General features: G+C 41.9%; 1 protein-coding gene across 17 annotated transcripts in view; it reads right to left on the bottom strand.

The window, feature by feature from the left end:
• PUM2 (pumilio RNA binding family member 2) overlaps window positions 1-15,764 on the bottom strand; it is an 89,871-nt gene extending 74,107 nt beyond the window's left edge. For 5 of the 17 annotated variants that reach the window (XM_069495062.1, XM_069495050.1, XM_069495058.1 and 2 more), the window contains exon 1: window positions 13,912-14,158. The gene's annotated coding sequence lies outside the window, so the exon portion shown is untranslated. Of the gene's footprint in view, window positions 1-8,330; window positions 8,367-13,907; window positions 14,159-14,214; window positions 14,293-15,674 lie in introns of those variants that run through there. The other 12 variants (XM_069495047.1, XM_069495052.1, XM_069495056.1 and 9 more) reach the window with 6 other exon arrangements.
• Between the last annotated feature and the right edge of the window lie 1,432 nt (window positions 15,765-17,196).

Below are 17,196 nucleotides of genomic sequence, written 5' to 3'. Positions count from 1 at the left end.
ACTCCTCAATGAAGCTTACTAACGTGGCTTACAAAGGGACAGAATTGAACTCAAATTATAGTTGTGGCACCTAGTAGTTCTGTAACTCTGGACAAGTAATCTAAATTGTTTTTTTCTCAATTTCCTCATGTGAGGGTAACCACAGTTAACGGCCACGTGGACTTCCAGGGAACACTGAATTCAGTAACAAAATACCTAAAACAGAGGCTGAAGCATAAGCACTCAAAAGTCAGCTATTAAAAAGCTCTATAGCCAGGTATGGTAGCTCACACCTATAATCCCAGCAATCTCGGAGACCCAGGAGGATCACTTGAAGCCAAGAGTTTGAGGCCAGCTGATGCAACATAGTGAGATCTCATCTCACTACGATGCAAAAAATTTTTAAAAATAGCTGGGCATGGTGGTGCACACCTATAGTCCCAGCTACTCAGGAGGCTGAGGAAGAGGATCACTTGAGCCTAGGAGCTCAAGGGTATGGTGAACTATGATCAGTGTCTTTTGTATGCTCATGAGCTATTGCCTGGGGGCCCCTAGATAACCCCAGGATGAGGGCTGGACTCCAGGGGAACCAACCTTTTGGTTAGAGGGTTGGAATTTTCAATCCTTCCCACCCACCCCCTCCAGGGAGGTGGGAGGGGGTGAAGGTTCAGTTATCACCAATAGCCAACAATTTCAATGCCTATATAACAAAGTTTTAATAAAACCCCAAAAGAATAGAGTTCTAATTCCAAGAGCTCCACCTGTGGAGGTTCCTAGAGGTGGCACACACAGAGGGAAGGGAAACTCCATGCCCCCTTTCCCATAGCTTGCCCTATCCATCTCTTCCATATGGCTGTTCTTCTGCATCCTTTGCAATATCCTTTGTAATAAGTGGGTAAATGTAAGTAATGTGTTTCCCTGAGTTCTGTTCAAGAAAATTAAATAAATACAAGGAAGGGGTCATAGGAACCCCCAATTTATAGCCAGCTGGAAATATAGGTGAAAACCTACAATTTGCAACTGACATCTGAGGTGGCAGGGGGGTAGTATTATGGGACTGAGCCCTCAATCTGTGGGATCTGATGCTCTCCCCAGGTAAAGAGTATCAGAATTGAGTTACAAGACACCCAGCTGGTGTCCACTGGCGAATTCACTGCAGAACTGATTGCTTGTATGATACCCCCATACATCTGGGGTCACAGAGTGTTCTGTGTTGTGAGAGCATAGCAGCAGAAACCGAGTTTTTCCCCTACAGCCTTACATTTGGTGTCAGAAGTGGGATTTGCCAGTACAGCCCTGGCTCACGAAAACATGTGGTTTGGGAGGACAAAGGATGGGGGATGAGGAATTTTTGATTCCTGGGTAGCCAAGTGGTCACCCATGGTGTGGAACAGCAGCTGTGCTACACTCAGTTACTAAAGGTAAAAGTTACCAATAGAACTTAAAGACAGACCCAACTCCCAGAAAGTTGGTTCACCGCATCCGTAAGAAAATGCAAACTCATAAAATAGTGAAATATTTAGTCCCTAGGTTACTGTTATCTATAACCAAAAATGAAAAGATCAGACCTTTATGCTACACTAAACTCAGATGTCAGTGAGTCTGAGCTTTGGCCACTATCCTCAAAGCTGACCTCCAAGAGAAAAATTATGCAGGGACAATAGAAAGTACCTCTAAGATCTACGATTGCCAAGAAGGCAGTCAATGTGGGGGAAGGACAAAACCAAGAAACTGCTGAAACCAGAACATATAAAGGAATTGTTTCATTTTGTAGACCATTATCATTAGCTTCCCGAGGAGCTCTTACTAAAATTTAGGATTCTGAGTAACAAATTCAGGAACAGTATCTTCAGTTTCAAATGCTGTAGAACAGAAGAGCATGTCTGACTTAAGGCAGGACTCAGAGCTCACTGCGGAACGATCACCGATGTGATCCATATACACAGGTGGTTATCTGCAAGGGAATAGCTAGTCTGGTGGACTGAATGTATGAAAACCACTGTAATGTCTGTTTACACTGGGAAGGTAGATTTCTCAACCCTTACCTATAAAGGATGTAACATATCATTACAAAATACGGTATTATGTAGCTATCAAAAATATTTGGGTATGTAATTAAGAAAATGCTTATACAGGTGAGGCACGGTGGCTCATGCCTTAATCCTAGCACTCTGGGAGGCCAAGGCAGGAGGAACACTTGAGCTCAGGAGTTCGAGACCAGCCTGAGCAAGAAAGAGACCCCTGTCTCTACTAGAATAAGAAACCAGAAAAAATTAGCCGGGCAACTAAAAATAAAGAAAATTAGTCAGGTGTGATGGCAGGTGCCTATAGTCCTGGCTACTCAGGAGGCTGAGTTGGGAGGATCGCTTGAGCCCAGGAGCTTGAGGTTGCCGTGAGCTACGCTGATGCCACGGCACTATAGCTCAGGCAACAAAGTTGAGACTCTTGTCTCAAAAAAAAAAAAAAAGAAAAGAAAAGAAAGAAAGAAAAACAGATTAAAGTACAGCAGATTTACTGATATCCTTTTTTTGCTTACTTATAGGTTTTTATCTGTGGCCCAAATATGAGATCATTGAGTAACTGGATAATTTTGAAAGGTCTCTTAGCTCTGTGGATCCATTCTAACTGTTGGAGTGAATCATGTCCCTAGTACAGGGGTCAACAAACTTTCTGTAAAGGGCCAGACAGTACACATTTTGGGCTTTGCAGGCCATGTGGTCTCTGTTGCAGCTACTCAACTCTGCTTCTGTAGCACAAAAGCACCTGTAAACAATACTAAAATGAACCAGCATGGATGTGTCTCAATAAAACTTCATGAATAGTAAAATTTGAATTTCCTATTTTTTTTTTTTTTTTTTTTGAGACAGTCTCACTTTGTTGCCTGGGCTAGACTGCCATGGCGTCAGCGTAGCTCACAGCAACCTCAAACTCCTGGGCTGAAGCAATCCTTCTGCCTCAGCGACCCGAGTAGCTGGGACTACAGGCATGCGCCACCATGCCCGACTAATTTTTTATATGTTTTTAGTTGTCCAGCTAATTTCTTTCTATTTTTAGTAGAGACGGGGTCTGGCTCTTGCTCAGGCTGGTCTCGAACTCCTGAACTCAAACGATCTACCCGCCTCGGCCTCCCAGAGTGCTAGGATTACAGGTGTGAGCCACCGTGCCTGGCCTTCATAAGGTTTTTATGTGTGTGTCACAATGTCACAAAATATTATTCTTTTTAATTTTTTCTAACAAATTAAAAATGTAAAAACCATTCCGACAGAGTGGGCTGTGCAAAAACAGATGATGGGCCAAATTTGGCCTACAGGCCATAGTTTTCTGACCTCTACTCTAGTGCATTTACTCTCTTGACTGCTCCACAAAAATCAAATGCAAATAATCCACTCCCCAATAAAAGCACAGTAAAAGTTAAACATCAGGGCTTTGCTTTCAACCTTTCCACTTATACTACCCTCAGGCATTATTTTTTTTCCCTTAAAATGAATGGGGATTTCAGATCACAACTAAAGGAAGGTAATTTTTATTATCTTTCAATGACGGGGGAGCTACAGGGAAAACATTAAAAAAAAATACCAACAACTTCACCCAGCAAGACTCAGGCTCAGTTTTTCAGTTTAAGGTGTTACTGTTTATTTCAATCTCAAGGAAAGAGAAATCGGACAAGACAACAGGACAGAAATAAACATTTTCAACTCTCTTCTGATAATTTCCATATTGGCAATAATAAAGGCAAAGGGGTTGGGAGAGGGTTGCACACATGCCAGCAAGTAGGACTTCAAAATTTTTACAAAATGCCAATCTGCTATCTCTGTAGCACCTACAAATGTTAGTGTCATCTGATGGCAATGAAAAAGTTAGAATTTGGACATGAATTTAATGACTTCACCCTGAATGGTTAGATCTTAGGAGGAAATGATCTTTTCTTCTAACAAGCAACAGAACCTACCAGCAACTGGTTATGTAATATTGAATTGCAGGCCGGGCGAGACCCCATCTCTACTAAAAAATAGAAAGAAATGATATGGACAGCTAAAAATATATATAAAAAAAAAAAAAATTAGCCGGGCATGGTGGTGCATGCCTGTAGTCCCAGCTACTCGGGAGGCTGAGACAGGAGGATCGCTTGAGCTCAGGAGTTTGAGGTTGCTGTGAGCTAGGCTGACGCCACGGCACTCACTCTAGCCTGGGCAACAGAGTGAGACTCTGTCTCAAAAAAAAAAAAAAAATATTGAATTGTATGTTTATTTGAAGAAAATGTATTCAGGAGCTATGGCACACTGTACTGCTTGGGGTGTAAGTTCTGTCTTCAGGTCTTCTTGGTCTGCATTACTAATGTTTGAAACCTCCCAATATTATTTCCTTTAACATTAACAATTAGAATTTGCTAACATAGAAAATACATCATAGAAACTTTTCTATGACCAAGACCCAGTGTAATCTTGAGATAAATTTGAATTAAAGTTAGTTTCTGATGTTATGACTGTTTCCTAGCACAGAAAAAAGATAAGTCTTATTTTGGTCATTCTAAATTTTAACATTATTAGCTAATTTGACTAATTATGTGAGTAAAATAGATTAAGCACCTCAAATAACAACTTGAATAAGTTCTGTGACAGTTTTCATATTTACTAGTACATAATCCAAAAAGTTGACAAACTGCTTCTGTAAAGAATCAAGAAAATACATTAATATCATATTTATGTCATTAATACTATATTTTCTCAGACATATCCAATTCTTTACCATACGACTACCACAAAGTTATGAGAAAAAAGCATTTAGAGCTACAATAAGTGGTATTAAAGCACTCTACACCACCACGACACGAATCATCACATTTTCATAATCCTTTAATTATATTTTAAAGCCACAGTAGAAATTAATCTCTGGGGTCAAAGGGACTAGGGTCTGTGTCTTAGCCATCTAAATGTTCAATATTGGCTAGTCTGAAGGTAGTGAATTGTCTCACTTGATTGTTTACAGTCAGTTACACATTGAACTCCTTGCTCTACTACTTTCCCCTCTTCTCACTACTGCACTTGACTGGTCAACAAAAAAAAAGTTCAATATTTACTGAATGGAAAAAAACATTATATTTTAGGAAATGTGAATTCAGATCATGAAATCAACTAGTATATGGACAGTGACTATGAATTTACAAATGCCTTCATATATAATACAAAATGCTCATTTTAATCAAGACAATGAACAAGGCTCTTCCTCCTCACATTTTTTGTAGTGCTGAGGACATTTACCAACACAAAATGCCTGAGGGCAGCAACTTCCCAGTGGCACTACTTCTCCAAATCAGTCTTCTATACCTGGAGGCTGCAGCTACCTTTCGCACCAAGTACAAACACAACAAAATTACATAAAAACCTGGTTGAGTCACCTAAATGTAAAAGTCAATACACAAAGAGAGTGACTTAAGCAGCTTATGACTTTTTCTTTGGTAGTTATCCTCCCTGGACTGTTTTTAATGAACATCATCATTGAGCACTAACTTTACCTACTGCAAACAAAGAAAACAGAAAGTCACATGAACCAGATGGTATTTAAGCTGCATCGTGAAGGAGATAGGTACACGATTAGGATGAAAAAAAAAATTTTTTAAACAAAACATTTATCAACCATAGCTTTTAAAGGTGGCTCCTTTCCTCAAGGTTAACTTATTTAGGGTCCAAGTCATTATATAAATTTAATTGGGCTTATTACTTCCTCAATCATACTTTTGACTAGTGTTATAAAAAATTTTCCTATTTTTTTTTTTTTTTTTTTTTTTGGAGACAGAGTCTCACTTTGTTGCCCAGGCTAGAGTGAGTGCCGTGGCGTCAGCCTAGCTCACAGCAACCTCAAACTCCTGGACTTAAGCGATCCTACTGCCTCAGCCTCCCGAGTAGCTGGGACTACAGGCATGCACCACCATGCCCGGCTAATTTTTTGTGTATATATATATGTTAGTTGTCCATATAATTTCTTTCTATTTTTAGTAGAGACGGGGTCTCACTCTTGCTCAGGCTGGTCTTGAACTCCTGACCTTGAGCGATCCACCCACCTCGGCCTCCCAGAGTGCTAGGATTACAGGCGTGAGCCACCACGCCCGGCCAAAATTTTCCTAAAAACTGACTTCCACATAAGAAAGAAAATTTTGGGACTAATTTTTAACCAGACAATCTTCCCCCAAAGAGTATAACAGAATTTACTGAACACCCATTTTTATGCCAGAGATATTGTATATTAGGCACATTATATCTAATTCTCACAATAATCCTCCAAAGTAGGTACTATATTCCTACTTCACAAATTAAGGGCATTGTGGCCAACTTCCCTACCCTAATAAACAAAACTACTAAAATGGCAGAGAACTCAATACTATCAAGACCCCAAAAGCCCCATTTTTCTCACACCAAGCAAGCATAAGCCATCACTCAACTAATATGTTAATTATACAATTCTCTAAAAGCTCTTTCCTCTAATTTTTTTTTTTTTTTTTTGGAGACAGAGCATTGCCCTGTCACCCAGGCTGGAGTGCAAATAGCACAATCACAGCTCACTGTAGCCTAAAATTTCTGGGCTCAAGTAATCCGAAGTAGTTGAGACTACAAGTGCGTGCCACCACACCCAGCTAATTTTTCTTCTTTTTTTTGGCAGAAACCAGATCTTGTTATGTTGCCCAGGCTGGTCTTGAACTTTTGGCCTCAAGCAATCCTCCCTCCTTGGCCTCCTGAAGTGCTGGGATTATAGGCTTGAGCCATGATGCCTGGCCCTCTCCAATCTTCCTTTTGCTTACACTATACAGCAGCCCCCTGGACAGTTCTTTACCATTTATGTCTTCACTGGCAAATTCCACAAGCCCCACAAAGTTTAGCTCAAATGCCTCTTTCTCCATAAAACCCACACCAAACAATCTTTCTCTTAATTCTCATGGCATTTAATTGGCATTTTTTAGTATTAATAATAGAATTTACCCATCAGACTTTAAAACTTCTCTCAAAATTAAGAATGAAAAAAATCTTAACACAATTTTGTCAACTGTTCTGGTTATGCCAGTGTTTATTAGTTATGAGAAAAGTCAAAGGACAAAATAGCAAGGACACTGTAGTAGGGAGGGGAGAAAACTATAAAAATATTCCAGGATATTAAGTGAAAAGGGAAAGTGAAAACCAGTCCATGTTTCTATCATCCCAGTTTTGTAAAAATAGAACACAAGTCCATATATATGTGGCTACATAAGAAACAATCAAAAAGAGTTACATGTAACTGTTAACAGTGGTTATATCTGCTAAAAGGATACACATCATTTTTAATTTTATAGTTCTTCACTCCCATAATATTTCCCATGCGCTACTTGTATTTTTTAAAATATTTAAAATATATACATGATAAAATCACTAAACACATTTATATAGTTCTTCTAGTCATATTAACTTAGAAATCAATGGCCTCATATATGGAAAGACTCAAATATTTAATGAATGAATTAGTTAATATGCCACATCTAAGCACTAAAAATAAGTGATTTCGTTGGCAGGGAGTGGTGGCTCATGCCTGTAATCCTAGCACTCTGGGGAGGCTGAGGCAGGAGGGTAGCTCAAGGTCAGGAGTTTGGGACCAGCCTGAGCAAAAGCAAGACCGACCCCATCTCTACTAAAAATAGAAAGAAATTATCTGGACAACTAAAAATATATACTGAAAAAATTAGCCGGGCATGGTGGCACATGCCTGTAGTCCCAGCTACTCAGGAGGCTGAGGTAGAAGGATTGCTTGAGCTCGGGAGTTTGAGGTTGCTGTGAGCTAGGCTGATGCCACAGCACTCTGGCCCAGGCAACAGAGCGAGACTCTTGTCTCAAAATAAATAAATAAATAAAATAAAATAAAATAAAATAAAGATAAGTGATTTCTATAGCTTATCTCAAAGGAATATGTATGTTTATGATAATGTGTGAGCAAGACTAGATTTTTCCTAATACATATACCTATAAACAGACTGTGTATCATGGCTTGTTAAGAAATTACAGAAAAACATCTTTTCAATAAAATAAGCATCACCTAAAAGAATGTCCTCATTTCAGTCTTATCTGTAAGCTTCCAAAAGTTTTAGAGTCAAAATAAAAAAATTTACACGTACACTCAAACCTACTATGTCTTCAGCCATACCTTCATGACACGTTGGGGTTTTAAAAAAGTAAAACCTGACAAGCAGAGTGCCGCACGCCTATCATCACAGCGATTTGGGAAGCTGAGGCAGGAGGATGGCATAAGGTCAGGAGTTCAAGACCATTCTCGGTAACAAAAAGACCCTACCTCTACAAAAATAAAAAAATTTAGCCAGGCATGTTGGCACATACCGATAGTCCCAGTTACTCAGGAGGCTGAGATGGGAGGATCACTTGAGCCCAGAAGCTCCATGTTGCAGTGAGCTATGATGGCGCCATGGTGCTCTAGTCTGGGTGACAGAGTAAGACTCTGTCCCTATTAAAAAAAAAAAAAAAGTAAAACCCAGTTTGTGTATTTAAATATTTTTTTTGAGACGGAGTCTCATTCTGTTGCCCAGGCTAGTGCAGTGGTGTCATCATAGCTCACTGCAACTTCCAACTTCCAGGCTCAAGTGATCCTCCCATCTCAGCCTTCTGAGTAGCATGAGTTTATGCCTGCATTTTAATCTCTGCCATTCTTCCCCATCAGGGTCACTACAGATATCAATCCCTCTGGCTGAATGCCATTTCACCCATCTCTTGACTAATTTAACTTCTGCAAATCTTTTAAGACTCAGCTTCATCTCTTGTGGAAAGCTTTTCCTGTCCCTGCGTCCACAGCACTCTTGTAACACCACATTGGTGTTAGTAGTGTACTCCACTGTAATCACGAATTTAACTCTTTCTCTCCACTTTACAATAAATTCAAGAACAAGAACCATGTATCACCAATATCTACAGACAGTCTGACACACAACAGGCCTGGAACCTCAAATGTGTGCAGGTTTCTGGTACTCTAGCTTAATGAGAAGATACAACTTAGAGTATTCAGACTACAAATGGGCTAAATGTCCATATCCCATGAATATTTTCTCAACCAGAATTCTGGTAAAAACTGACAAACCATTTATTTTTCCCAAGAGCCTAGAGTACTTCCATTTTTGCTAGTATAGAATCCACATAATTTAGAAATTAAATGAAGGCACTAAGCCTGGGTATGGTGGCTCACGCCTGTAATCCTACCACTCTGGGATGCAGAGGCAGGATGATCGCTTAAGGTCAGGAGTTCGAGACCAGCCTCAGCAATAGCGACACCCCTGTCTCTACAGGAAAAAAAAGAAAAGAAATTAGACGGGCAACTAAAAACAGAAAGAAAAAAATTAGCTGGGCATGGTGGCACACACCTGTAGTCCCAGCTACTTGGGAGGCTGAGGCAGGAGGATTGCTTGACCCCAACAGTTTGAGGTTGCTATGGGCTAGACTGATGCCACGGCACTGGCAAGACTCTGTCTCAAAAAAAAAAAAAAAAAAAAAAACTGTAGACAAAACCTAGAGCCTCTCTTAACTTCAAAACTTAATTCTGTTTATGCTGAATTGGTTTTAAAGATTCAAATTTTACCACAGAAAACAATATTTTGTGGCTGGGCGAGGTGGCTCACGCCTTTAATCCTAGCACTCTGGGAGGCAGAGGCAGGCGTATGGTTTGAGCTCAGGGGTTCGAGACCAGCCCAAGCAAGAGCGAGACCCCATCTCTACTAAAAAAAAAAAAAAAAATAGAAAATTAGCTGGACAACTAAAAACATATAGAAAAAATTAGCTGGGCATGGTGGCACATGCCTGTAGTTCCAGCTACTCGGGAGGCTTAGGGAGAAGGATTGCTTGAGCTCAGGAGTTTGAGCTTGCTGTGAGCTAGGCTGACCCCACGGCACTCTAGCCGGAGCAATAGAGTGAGACTCTGTCTCAAAAAAAAAAAAAAGAATGAAAAAGAAAATATTTTGCATTTAACCATGCTAAAAGTACTGATAAAATACTATCAAGATGTTCTTAATAAACTAGTTCAAAAACTGACCTGGTCTTCTGTTCATCATAAATTACCTAGAAAAAAAAACAACTGACCTGGTCATCAAAATGGAAGATTCAAGTAACTCCTATACGTATACGTTTTTGGTATTTAACAAAATAATAGGATACAATCCATATTTTACTGTATCTAAAATTTGCCTTATTTGACTGCCTAATAAAGACCTACATTTATGGTTACCCTGCCTCTACTACTCATTTACCTTCTTTAATGTCTGAATGAATAAGATTAATCGCATCTTAGTTAAGACTTTCTCCCAAATTAGGGAGGCGGGAGGGAAGGGGGGAAAAAAAAAAAGACTTTCTTCCATTGAGCCCTTTAATAAGTCTTTCAGAAATAGTGCCTAAAATCAGAGATCACCACTTTGAGATCTAGAACTTGCTACCCTTGACATGTGTACTACAACAGAAATCAAAAAGAACTATCCTCAAACCAGATGCCATACATGCTTATTGGTGTCTTTTTCAGGACTAAAAAAAAATGTACATAATCCTTCCCCACCTCCACCTCCCCACCACCGCACCATAGGTATGTCTGCAGGCAAATTACATGTTACACCCTCCTAGGCAGTGTTGACTAGGTGGTTTTGTAGTGTCATTTTATAGCCAATTGAACCAAACTGCTTCCAGAAAACACATTTCAGGGGGAAGGGATCACTGTGGTCCAAACACATATTTTGCTCCAAGTAGGTGATTACCACCTTTTTTCCCTTGCCCATTTGCAGTCAATCTAACATTCTGACAATTCAACTACCCCATTTTCTCCCTTCTCCTTTCACATTTCATACTACTTCCCTTTTTTGTACTTGGCAGCTATAATCATAAGCACATGAGGTGTGCACATATGGATGTTTCCCAGTACTCTACTCTAAAACGTTTTATCCCTTCACAAGAGAATAGTAAGAGCAAGAAGTGAAGAAAAAATTCTAATTTCATTAAGAATTAAAACAACCCTTTAAAAGGTGATTTTTACGTTTAATTAGGCAAGTCTTAATTTTTTATTTACAAAGATGGATCTTTTGAGTTACTGAAGGAAAAAGTCACTAGAGAAAAAAACATTAACTGGTCTCTAAACATACTGCTACCTGAAACTCTGAGAAGAAAAAGCAGTCATCATATATCTACCTATATAGTAATTCTATAGTATTTCATTCACTGGAAAAGCTTGAAAACACTTCTCTATAAGTTCACTTTTTCAACTACAAAAGCAATAAATTTTAAATGAAAATTATCTTCTGTCTCCAAATATAAAAGTTTTATATTTGTTTTTTAAAACTAATTAATGTTAGCTTCTAAATGATAGAGTTTGAGGAAACCTTTTCCCACCACACCAAAATTCAGAACTGAGACAGGAGTTAGACTGATGGTAATCCATATATCTCCTTTACTACTGATAAAGGTACACTGAAGATGTAATTTAGATCTAGGCCAAGTGGCTTCCCAACACCATACCCCATAATTATCCTAACCCAGTCAACAGGTAGCACTGTACAACTTCTGTCCTCCTCTAGAAAAAGGCAGTCTCATGAAAAACAGAACAAATTAAGTGCTTTCTGCAGAGGGAAAACTCCCAGAGAGAGAAAGAGAGGAAAAGTCTGAGCCATACAAAGAATGAGGAGGCAGGACAATAGGAGCAAGTCAGACTATATTTTAATGCCTTCTTAAAAACAGCAAGAAATCTATTTAATGTCACAAACCAATTTACCCAGCTATCTGTGCAGTTTTTATCTTATTCACACCTGTTAGTAAGATGGCCTCAAGCTGTGAATGCAAGTCAGACAAAACCATGTGAGATTCAAATATTCAGATATTTTAAATGCCCATAAACTTTAAGGTGAAAATATACAGAATATTTTCATGTCTTAGAAACCCAGCAAGGTCTTTAAATTAGAAAGTATGCAGAACTTGAGTTCAGGAGATAGGAGCTAACCTCCACTTAAAATTATGAAGACCCTGTCAGTCAGTGTCTATAAAAAGGAGGCAGCTTGGTTACTGAGAAAATTGACTCTGGATGTCACACCTGGCCCAAATCTGACCATAATTACTTATGTTAACTAGGATTAAGTACCTACCCAGGAAGACAAATTATCTTTCAACACCAGAAGATTTATAAACAAGTATGGATGGCTTAGGAGAAACAAAATTCAAGTATTAGTATCTGTGTTAAATAAGGGGTTGTTAAATCTGTATTTGGTATTTTATATACAGTATTTGTAATGCCTAAGAAAATTTGGCCTAGTAAAGTGATAGCTTTATAAAAGCAATTTAAATGTCAGCAATTTAGGCTTTTTTAAAAAATTGAAATACTGAAAAACCTAACAACTTTGGACTCAAGACAAGTAAAGAAAACCATATCTTAAAATTAAATAGTTTACTTAAATTGTTTGAAGATACTTACATTTGCTAATGCGAAGTCTAACTCGAAGATAAAATAGCTACACTTGTGCGGAGAATAACAAAACTGAACTTTAAAAAAATAACCTGAACTTAAAAGCCAGGTTTTGAAATGTAACTTTAATTTTTAAAATCAGTGTAAACCTTTCCTGCATAAAGAACTGCCCTCAAGGACATGGAGACAATTCTACACAACGCAATTCCAGCAAAAATTGGAATTTTAAAGACATTCTTGCAACAAGGGAAATGCCATCATTTATGACTGTGCACATTAAGTACATAATTTTTTAAAAGGATATTAAAAGACTAACAGAAACGACCAATTAAAAATATTCATCGTTGTATTTTTAACAGTACTCTTAGTCAGAATTCCTTAAATCCTCCTCCAAAACTCCAGGTCACACGGTGAAGAGTCACATATTAAACACGAATCTAAGCATTAAACAAGCTTTTAAAATCCTCAGGTAACTTCCTTTACTAAAACTGTTTTCCCGACATACAATACCTTCACTGATATTACATTTCTCTGCAGCGTTTAAAAGCATTTTTCTAAAGCTTTTCTTAAAAACCTTCACCAAAAAAATGTCACCAGCTTTCTTAACAAGTAAAATATCTCAAAGTACTAAGTCCTGACACGATGTCTTATTGAATCTAATATGCCGGCAATACACTCCTTTCCCCAAAAGCTTAAATACATGTTAGAATTAAAAGCTAAGAAAAGTGCGTTTTCTCCAGCTATGTGCTCAGAAGTAGCACCAACTTTTACACGTGTTTGGGTATAAAACCTTAAAAAAATTATTTCCCCAAAATCTGACCCAGTTCAGACACAAAACTATTGCTAAAATACTAGAAACCGCTCATCTTGTCCTTGGTTTTAATCCGTATTTCTTTGAGTACTGAAATCTAGTCCTATAACAAAACACAACCTTCCTTACCAATGGCACCTAAACAAGTCGAACTTAAGTCACTGTTGCTTTCAAACCCACATATGTCTACCACAAGCTTTTCCTGGACACACTCGGGCCTTGGAGAATCCCTACACTTGTTTGCAGAAACCCACTCCTTCCTCTTCACCCACTTCCAACTCGCACGCTTCTCTAGATCCACCCGGCCTCTCCCCCACTTTCCGAACCCAAGAGCTGGAGCGGGCGCACAGCTCGGTCTCTAGCCCCAAGAGCGCCTAAACGGAGGGCGAACCCGGTCGGTGCCCCAAGCCCGCGAGGCGGGGGCGCGGGGGAGAAAGGAAGCGGGAAAGGAGAGCGCAGCGCCCCCTCCCCCGCCCAGCGCACACCCCCTTCCGGCACCCCTCCCCCTGCATTGTGCGAGCGGGCCCCAGGCCGCAGCTCGCCCGGGCACGCCGCAGGCCCCGGCCTCCCTCCCGCCGACGGTCTGCTCCCGCCGAGGCCGCCACACAAAGCGCAGGGAGCCAGGCTCTGCAGCGCCAAAGGACGGGAAAAGGAGCGAGGGCGGACTGACTTACGGGGCTGCTGCGGCCGCGCTGCCTCAGCCGGGGACACCGACCGTTGGGCACACGACGGCGTCGTTCGTGGCCGTCCTCCCCCTCCTCCGCCTTCGGTGGCGGCAATGTCTTCTTTCTCCACCTACCTCCCTCCCCCCCCACCCCACCTCCTCCTTCTCCTCCCCCTCCTCCTCCGAACCACCGAAGTACCGAGGGTGAGACACAGAGACTCACAACAACATGGCTGCCACCGCCACCTCCCCTCCCCCCGCCCACCGGGCGCGCGCAAAGCACTCCGGGAGAAAGGGGAGGGGGAGCACTCACCGAGGCGCGGCTCTTCTCAGTGGCTTGCGTCCCTTCTCCCGCGCTCCGGGCGCGAGCAGGCGAGGGCTCTGCGCATGCGCACGCTCTTTGCGCTCTCGCCTGTTCGGCAGTCCCTTCGGCGTGCCCTCCCCCGCCCTCCTGGGCTTGGTCTCGGCGCCCCGCGGGAGCGCGCGCCCGGCTCGGACGGCGCAGGCGTGGTGTTCCCGAACGCTGCGTTCAGCTGTCTGCCAGCGTGGGGCCTCGACTTCCGAATTCGCTCTCCCTCGGCTTCCTCCCAGGAGCTCATTGTTCTCCCCCAGCTGTGCGTGCGGGTGTCGGTGGCGCCACCGCGGGGTCCTCGTAGCACTTCGCTTCCGGGTGCTGACACCCACAGGAGCCGGACATATCAGGCCTTTTGCTTTCACCCTTTACCTCCCCCGACAAGGCGATGCAGATGCGCTTGGAGGAGGACAGTTGCTTCCCGCGCGTGGACCGTCACTCTCCTGGTGGTTGCTCCCAGGGCCCGCGGAGCGGTCTCTGAGCTCATCGTCGGCCCCAGTGTTTGGCGGGGCGAACACAAAGGAAACTCTCGTCGGTCTCCAGCGACCAGCGGTTGTCATTCGTGGCTGTTTTTTCTCATAGGCTGAGCGTTCTCTCCTGCGCAGTTTACAAGCTAGTTGGAGAGTCCAAACCGGCCCAGCCCAGGCGCAGCCGACCTCCTGGCCCGGCATTCCTGCAGACAAGTGGTTCCTGGAGTCTGACCCAACTCGCTCCCTGTCACACGGCTGTAATGTGGGACAGCACGGGCACCGTGTCCGACTTGGTCTTGATGGTTTGCAGGGCGCCTGGGTCTCCTGACATTCGGCCCTTCGTAAACATTCAGGGTCTTGTAATTACTTTCCTTAATGTATGTGTTCCCTAGACGACCATAAGCCCCACGAAGGCAGGGACCATGTGTGTTTTGTTCCACTATGTCCCCCAGTGCCTGCTGAACGCATGAGCTCTTCGGTTTTTAATTGTTACCAAAAAATGTCTGACATAGAGTCCATCTCAAGCCTTTACCACAGGCTCAAATTTGAGACTAGATTATTTACACTTTAATGTTCTTTCTGTTGCTAAGCATGTTAAAAACTGAAGTCACTTTCCATCCCCCAGCTCCCACTCCTGCACTGTCTTCACAGATGGCTATGCCACCACCTTTTCATTCTCTTGCAAAGAGACGTCCCTGGGGATACTGGGGTCTCTTAGTCCCAATTCCATATTTTGAGGAAGGGCCTCTGATGGGTTTATCTATTTTCACTCCGACTAAGTAACTGTACATAAAGACTCCTCTGCTGTTACCAGCTCAATGAAGGCAGGCAAAATGTCTACCTCCAGTGTCTCCCATTCTTACTTGGTCGTGGGACATTTCTTAAAGGAACATCTGTTAACACTGAACAGGGCACACTTGGGAAATGCTACTCCCTGTCTAGATAACTTACCAGGCCTTGCAGATTTTCACTTCCTAAGTATTTCTGGAGACAGTCTCTTCCTCTGCCCCCTCACTAACACCAGCCTTGTTTCCAAGGTCTGTATTTCTGTAACTGGCTCTTAATCAGCCTTCCTATCTCTAGACTTACTCCTTCCCATCATTTCTGCTCACTGCCATCTAAAATGCAAATCCAATTCCTGGCACACAGGCCTCTGCTTCAACCATCCCATTGTTCCCCATCACCCACGATGACATTTCCCATTGTGTTCTGTTCAGTGTTAATAGATGTTTCTTTAAGCAATGTCCCTTGATTGAGTAAAAATGGGAGATACTGGGAGGTAGACACTTTGCCTGATTTCTCCTTTGCTGTCCCTTGGGCTGGTAACAGCAGAAGTTGCTCAGTCCAAGTGAAAATAGATAAACCCATTAGTGGCCCTCCCTCAGTATATCGAATTGGGACTATGAAACCCCAGTCACCCTTGGGAAGTCCCTTAAACCTGGGATCTCTTGGGCTGACTTGTCTAACCCTGTAAACAAGGAACCCATAGAGAAGAGTGGAGTTGAGAGAGAAAAAAAGAGCCCAGACAATGTTTCTCTTCCACTTCTGTGCCTGGCTGGCTGCCTCTACAGTTGGCTGGAGTCTGACATACATGCCTGGATCCTTATAACAAATTCTGCTTTTTCCTTGAGCTAGATGAAGTGACGTCCTGTTACAACCAGTAGTCATAAATAAAAGCCCTGTGTATACCAAAGTTATTTATTTGCGCTTACAGTATACAACACCAAAGCACTTTCCATACATTGTCTTTTTTTTTTTTTTTTTTTTGATACAGAGTCTTACTCTGTTGCCCAGGCTAGAGTGCCGTGGCATCAGCCTAGCTCACAGCAACCTCAAACTCCTGAGCTCAAGCAATCCTGCCTCAGCCTCCCGAGTAGCTGGGACTACAGGCATGTGCCACCATGCCCTGCTAATTTTTTCTATATATAATTTTAGTTGTTCAGCTAATTTCTTTCTATATTTTTTTAGTAGAGACGGGGTCTCACTCTTGCTCAAGCTGATCTTGAACTCCTGAGCTCAAACAATCCTCCCGCCTCTGCCTCCCAGAGTGCTAGGATTACAGGCGTGAGCCACCACGCCTGGCCACGTTGTCTCTTTCAATGCTCTCAACACCTCCATGAGCAAGGCTGGCTTCGTGACCGTGTGACCTGTGCAGTTGCACCAGACCTTGAGATTGGAAGGATTCTACAGTTGGTTTAATGTTCTTGTCACCATAGAAAGTCTTAATGGTTTTTGGAAAAGGAGCCTCTCATGTTCATTTTGCACTTGGCTCCAAAAATTATATAGCCTGCCCTGCCTATGAGATATCATCTCTATTTGACAAAAGGTTTCTTTACTGCCAGATGTCTTAGCACCTTTAAAATCAAAATGTGCATTGTAAATATCCAAGTGAGGAGCATAGTATGCAATGTGTCCCAACCACATTTGACGGTAGAAGACTTTTTTTATGGAAAGTCTCTGACAGGTTTTGTGC

The sequence above is a fragment of the Eulemur rufifrons genome, chromosome 19 (genome assembly GCF_041146395.1).
Source record: "Eulemur rufifrons isolate Redbay chromosome 19, OSU_ERuf_1, whole genome shotgun sequence".
Taxonomy (NCBI): domain Eukaryota; kingdom Metazoa; phylum Chordata; class Mammalia; order Primates; family Lemuridae; genus Eulemur; species Eulemur rufifrons.
This window is presented reverse-complemented; position numbering and strand designations above follow the sequence as displayed.